Raw genomic sequence first — 6,740 nt, 5'->3', positions numbered from 1 at the left:
CTTGATGCCCGGGTGCCCCCCGCGAGGGAGCTCCTGGGCAAACGTTTCCCAGCCGGCGGTGCCCGGCATGCACCCTTGGTGTTGTACTCGTGCGCAGCCATCAAGGTCAGCGACACAGAAACCCTCTGTCAGCAGCACATCTGATGCCGGTGTCCGGCTGTGGCTCTGCCGGAAGCCTATGACCACCTGCATCCACCCAAGGGGGGCGTTTGGAGAGCCTGGTGGCACGCCAGGCTTGTTTCAACAGTATTTGTTTCCTCCACACAGAGACGCGTCCTTCCAGGGGTACCCTGTTCTCTTACACTCGCATGTACCCAGAGCGCCCGACACACAGCCGGGCTTTAGAGAGAGCGAGCTTGCGCCGAGCTTCTGCCCGAGGTTTTGAAGCCCTCATCACTTGACCCCGTCCAAAAAGAGGGAGGCAGGGGATGAGAGAGCAGAGCCAAGCGGAAGGGGAAGCAGGGAAGAAGGCAGATCTCGAGATTTAAAAACCCTTTAATGAAATAGCAGTCTATGAAATACAGCCCCACCTCACCGAGAGCCCTCAGCCATGCCCTTCTGCACCAACAAGCAGGGTCACTTGCTTTTGCTCTGTGTGCACCACAGTAATACCATAGTTGGTGAAACGAATCCAAGGTGCGGGTATTGCTAGCTGAAAACTTTTCCCAGCACTTTCTGTCGTGACTTGCAGCACAGCCAGCGCCTGGTACTGCTGTGGGCCTTCCTCATCTGAAGCAGGTATGAGTTCTGGGGTTGATCCCTACGGGTACTGTGCCCTACAGGCACAACAAAGCCTACATGGGTGCCAGGAGCTGTTTTGTGTACCGCTACAAGTGATCAGCTGTCCTAGGATGAATTGCCTACGCAGAAATGTTTACACATCTTCCCAAACTCTCCCCCCCTCCCCCCTCCCCAGTGCTTAGGCAGTAATTGCCAGTCAGCTGACAGGTATCATTTACTGCCTGTCGGCGCTTACCACCTACAAGCCCTCTCTGGGTTACTTTGCCTGGTTTTTTTGTTTGTTTTTTTTTAATATGGTGTTGCCTGGCCTGAGTTTTTTCCTTGTTCTGAGCAGGTGCCTGGTCAGTTCCAGAGGAAACCCAGATAGTTTCCCAGTGATGGTCCCCAATGGAGGCAAGAATGTCCAGGTATCCGTGCCATACACGCACGATGGGACAGCTGTTCCCACCCTCCCGGTGCACCCGGCCAGGGTGGCACACAGTCACGCGTGAGCCATGCTGTTCTCTCCCCACGACATGAAACCCCTACGCCCTCCCACTCTACCAACGCCCTACCTGCTTAAAACACTCCTCTGCCAGAAAAAAGGAAACACATTCAATCCCTGTTCCCGAAGTCTTTCTCTCTCACATGCAGAACTTTATGCAAATCCCCAAGTCTATATACTGAAATATCTAGTGCCGCTTTCAAATGCCAATATTTGATTCTCAGTTGGGTATACATTTATATTCACCATTCATACTCACTCCTAAGTTCCACATGCAAGCCCCACAAATACACATCTGCATGTGGCCCACAAACCCTCCCTCCCTTTCTGGCAAATCCCACCCACACCCATACTTCAAGGCTGCGCCCCAAGACCCCGCAAATGTAAGGCTGAGCCTGAGTCCACTTCTGCCCGTGCCTGGGATTTGCTCACGTGCAGAAACACTTGCACACGAGATCTAACAAACACGCTCCCAGACAGGCTTCCCTATATATATTCACTGAATGAGATCTGTGTGCCTGAGGGTCTCTCATGCGCATTAGCGGCACGGATACAGCGACTCTATCTGTCTCTGAATGCCACGCGTGTGCGGACATCTGGTTTCGCACATCATGCCTACGTATAGCTGTGCACACTCGCTCGTGGACTGACCGCTTGCATACATCGGCGGTGTCCCGTATCTTTGTGGGAATCCCTAAGGCTTTCTGACTTTCTCGCTACTGATGTAGCATGTCCACCAGGTGTGAGCTACCTTGAATCTCACAAGTTTGTTCTGTCCTCAAAGCACTAACCACAAGTATCCAGAGACCGTAGGAAACTCTCATTTAATATTGAAGAGCACGTGGTTATAGAGGAAGGTCTGAAAAACATGTAGTGGCCATGTCCTAAATACTCAGTACGGAAATATAAACTCCCCTAATACCGATTTTATTTTTTTTTTTTTTAAGTAACAAGTGTAAACTTTTGACTTTTGAGAGGCTCAAGTTACGACTTTTTCATGCTGGAGGTTGGGTGTGCTACAAAGGCAAACCGTCCTCTCTGCATCTTAGCCTCTTTCACATCCATCCCTATGCTAGAGAGCAGCACAGAGCATGCTAATGAACAACATCGCTCTTTCTAATGAAGCAGAAGATAAAAATATGTCCTCATGCTTTCTATATGCATATGTAAATACAGAACCTATTGTGTGAAGAAGCTGTTGGAAATGTTGTAGGGATTTAAAAAAAAAGTCATGCAATATCTCATAGACTCCTGACAAAGAAGCTAGTCCGGCATGGCAGGATTAAGAGGGAAAATGAAAGAAAAAATACTGCACTTTTAAACCCTCAAAATTACCAGTAATAGCCATTCTAAGCACAACAATACTGCGCTTCAGCGATCTCTTTCTTATGGTGGAACATACCTAGTTTTGAAACAAGTACTCCGTGCACCACAGAAAAGCCAATTCTCTTAATATAGGCTTTAATTTCTAGCTGTGGCATGTTGCACAATATCAAACTAAAATCAAAATTTATCACAGGTGTAGGACTAGGATGTTGGCTGTCTTGAACTTCACATCAGGACAGATTTTCAGAGGTGTTAGCAGAAAACAGGAATTGCCTGTGGAAAGAGTAATTACACTTTGTTTGCTTGTGCTGGTGTTGGTCTATAGACAGGGATATAGATACAGGTACATGCCTATTCTCCCTAGTATTTACTCACCTTCTCAGGACGGTTTGTAGCCAAGCCCCATACATTTGAGGTAACAGCAAGGGAAGTAGGGAGTACCAAGCCTGTGTGGGAACACCTGCACGGCTCTGCAGTCATGGCAGTGGTTGTGGTCCAGATGTACCCCAAAGAGGTGACGGGTGGAGCTGGGTCAGAGCAGTGAAATATCAGAAGTCATCTGGTCCCGAGGGTCCAGGTGAGTGAGAAAACCTGCAGTGAAGGGGATAGTATTGATAGATGGGGCTGTTGTAAGCTTGTACACAGGGCTCCTGAAGTATCTGGCTGGGAATAGGGCTCTCAGACAGGTGGGCAGGGTTGCCCCTGGAGGAAGGACTGAAAGGAAACAGAGCTGAGAAACCAAGGAAGAGGGGGACTGTCAGGGTAAAGCATGGGCCAAAGAGACCGGAGCAGGGACAAGCAGGATGGACTGTGGAGGAGATCGCGATGTGTGGTGCTCTCAAAGTGGGACTAGGATTTAATGAGTGGATGGAAATGAGAGGGTAAGGGGAAAGGGAGAAGTAAAAATGGATGGAAAAAGACTGGGGTGGAGAAAGGGCAGTCTTGAAGAAGACTAGGACATGGAAAGATGGAAGTAGGAAGCTGAACGGGCTGTCCTAGAAGAGAACAGGAAGAATCGTGGATTTCAGACCTTCTAATAAAACCACAGATACCTGGATTCCCCACCCTCACTCCACCACCCCGCCACCAGTTCTTTTCTGTCAGCAAATACCTGTGAATCCCCCGCCAAAGTAAATTTGTTTAATATTCCTCCTGTCCACGCACGGATGACAACCTGTGGCTCTTACCAGTTTCCCTGTTAGCTCAGAGTGGCAGAGAGCTCTGTGGTAAAACTAAAGGCTTCAGCCCTGATGACATTTACGACAATATGATGCTGCATGATGGAAGGGGGGGTGATTATTTTTTTTTTACTGTTTGCTTTTTTAAAAGCTAGATAATTGCACATATAAAATCTGCTTTAAATGAGGACTAGGTTGCAAGATCAATACTACATAATGAGGAGTGTTATTTTCTCCTTCCTCTCCTTTGCATATGCATATGCGAAGTATATAATTGCATACTTTTCTTTCCATGGGATCTCTGCCACATTTATTTTTCGGGGTGGAGCTGCTCTGGAGCTGTGTCAGGACTACATAGTGGAGGAGGCTGCTCTCTGCAGGAGTTTTTCCACATTTGTTTCAGCAAATGGAAGATGCGCAGTAAATGACAGTACAGGATCATGTGAAAAAGGATGAGCTCTTGGTTAAAACAGCTGAGCCCTGCCTTAGGAATGGATTTGATCCCTCCTTTGCCCCATAGTTCTTGTATGATGCTGGATAAGTCAGTTAAACCACACTTCTTGCAGGTGGCCACGAATTTCATGCTCCTAGTTTCTGGGTATCTGAATTGACATTTTGTGGTCTAATTTGCAGAAGTGCTGAATGATCCCAGATGAAACTGAATTCAATTGGTGCTAGACAGATTAAGTGCTCTGAGTGAAGAACATATCAATGTCTTGAAATATTCACTTGAAATATTAACTGTCTCAAGCCAAGTAGCCAGAATCTACAAAACCTTGGACTACAGGTAATTCCAACCCAAGCTCATCCCAAAACCATCTCACCTGCGAAGTAACAAAATGTATTTATGGCCGGTGATTCTTTTCTATGGAAAGGGGAGGAAAAGGCATCTTTCTGCTGTTCAGCCTGATACCCCAGGAGGTGTCCTGCCCACCAAAAATGGTGTGGTAAGGTTGCTGTGACTCACCTGGCCCTCTCACAGAGACCCTCTACTGCTCCTTTGCATGTGTATTAATGGTGAGCATGTCAAGTAAGCAAGTCAAATATGGCTGGGTGGTGGTGGGAGTGACAGTGGAGGGGTCAGGGGCTCTGACAGGGTCCAGTCCTTCCAGGCAAAGGCATTGGCTCTGGCACACCGGAAATTAATGTGTGGTTGGGAAGGTGGGGTCACGAGGAGGACTCAGGTGAGTTTTCAAGAACAGCTGAGTGCCAGTGGGGCCTAGGGAAAGAAGTGGGAAGAGAGGGCTCACCTATGTAAGTGAGGCTTTAAACTAGGAGGTAGGCAGGTCAGTGATACAAGTGCAAAAGGAATTGTAACAAATGGTAGTTTATGGGGAATACAAGATGACAAGGAAACATCTATAAATGCAGGAACAAGTAGAGGAAGACCCCCGGAAAGAAAGCTGCAGAGCCACAGCAGGCATACCATCGGCTTCTGTGCCCCAGCTTGCAGGCAGCAACTTGTTTAAATCTCAGTAAGTGGCTCATTAGCCCTGCAATGTGACCATACACTACAGCAAACTAAGGGCAAGAATAAAAGCATAAAAGGAGTCTGTAAGAATGAAACCAGAAAGGCCGAGGCAAAAAAGTCAAGATAATTAGCAAAGGAAATAGAGGGTAACAAGAAAGCACTCCTATGCGTTAGAAGTTAGAGCAAGACAATAGCAAAAAAAATGATCTACCCTTCGACAAGGATGGAAAGCTAGTAAGAGGTGACACAGAAAAAGCCAAAGTCATTAATGTCTTTTTCCCCTCACTCCTCAGTAAAAAGAACTAACTATGATCAGTTGACTAACCATTAACATCTAAGGCTAAATAACAGAAAAAACAGAACAGACTACTTCAGTTAGTTGGTTATTTTCCAGTCAGCCAGACCTGACAGAAACCAACTGAGAGCACGCGGGAAATGGGCTAAAGCAATCCTAGAGCCACGAGGGATCCTTTCCCACAGCACCTGGGGAACAGACGACCAATGACAGGTGATTACAGTACCCGTTTTTAAAAAAGAAGAAAAGCAGCTTGAGGAATATAGGCGGAGAAAACAGCCTAACTTGAATTGCTGGAAATTGAACAAATAATCAAACAAAGTTTTCTTTTGTGTATGGGAAATAATGAAATGATAAGTAAAGGCCAAGAAAGATTTGCCGGGAACAAATCACGTCGAACCAAGCTTAATTTCCTTCTCTGACAAGTAGCAGGTCTTATAGACAATAGATATTACGTATCTTGACTTGAACAAGGCTTTCAACTCAGTCTCTTGTGATTTCTTGTAAGCGAGCTAAAACGAAACTATTGTAAGGTGGACTCAGCTGCTTGAAAAAAAAAAAAACACTAGAAGAGGAATTATCCTTGCTTCATTGTTGAAGTGGCAGAATTATGGAAAGCAGTTCCCACAGATGCCCTTCCCGGGACTCGTACCACTCACTATTGTCATTGTGTTTTGGAGGATGGGGTATGGAGTATGGCTACCAAATTTGTAGAGAAAGTTCTAAAAGCACCTTGGCAGGAGTAGCATCTTGATCAATTGAAGAAACTGCTGAAAACAATAGGATTTGGTGCAGTAAGAGCAGGAATAAACTATTAGGTAAGAATAAACCCCCAAATGGAGAGCAGCAAGGCAAGAGACCTGCACAAAAATGCCTTGGGGATTTTGGAAGAGCTCAAGCTGACTAAGAATTAACAATGCCATACTGGTGTGGAAAAGCAGGTATTGTGCTGAAATGCACAAATTGGCTAGGTGAGACGTGAAATAATTTCTCCACTCCTACTCAGCACTGGTGAGGTCTCAAACTGGAAAATGGACTGATGCACTTTGGTCATTGAACTCAAGAGAGGGATGGGAAATTAGGAAAAGTCCTGAGAGCAACAAAAAGTACTACAAGTCTTTAAAAATTGACCCTGGAAGAAAATCTCAAAGAACTGGGCTTGTTTTCAGCCTAGAGAAGGAGGGCTGAGAAGAAACATGATAACAGTCTTCAAATATGTAAAAGGTAGCTGCTCAGTGGAAGGCA

General features: G+C 46.2%; 1 protein-coding gene across 3 annotated transcripts in view; it reads right to left on the bottom strand.

Annotated features, from left to right (window-relative positions):
- The window catches only part of SLC5A3 (solute carrier family 5 member 3), a 21,486-nt gene extending 18,465 nt beyond the window's left edge, over window positions 1–3,021 (bottom strand). For all 3 annotated transcript variants that reach the window (XM_035896368.1, XM_035896367.1, XM_035896370.1), the window contains exons 1-2: window positions 3,012–3,021; window positions 123–125 (exon numbers count right to left, since the gene is read on the bottom strand). The gene's annotated coding sequence lies outside the window, so the exon portion shown is untranslated. The remainder of the gene's footprint in view (window positions 1–122; window positions 126–3,011) is intronic.
- Window positions 3,022–6,740: the final 3,719 nt, after the last annotated feature.

This window comes from Egretta garzetta, unplaced genomic scaffold (genome assembly GCF_000687185.1).
Source record: "Egretta garzetta isolate BGI_Z169 unplaced genomic scaffold, ASM68718v1 scaffold45, whole genome shotgun sequence".
In the NCBI taxonomy this organism is placed as follows: Eukaryota; Metazoa; Chordata; class Aves; order Pelecaniformes; family Ardeidae; genus Egretta; species Egretta garzetta.
Note: the sequence above shows the minus strand (reverse complement) of the source record. Positions and strands in the feature narration are given on the sequence as shown.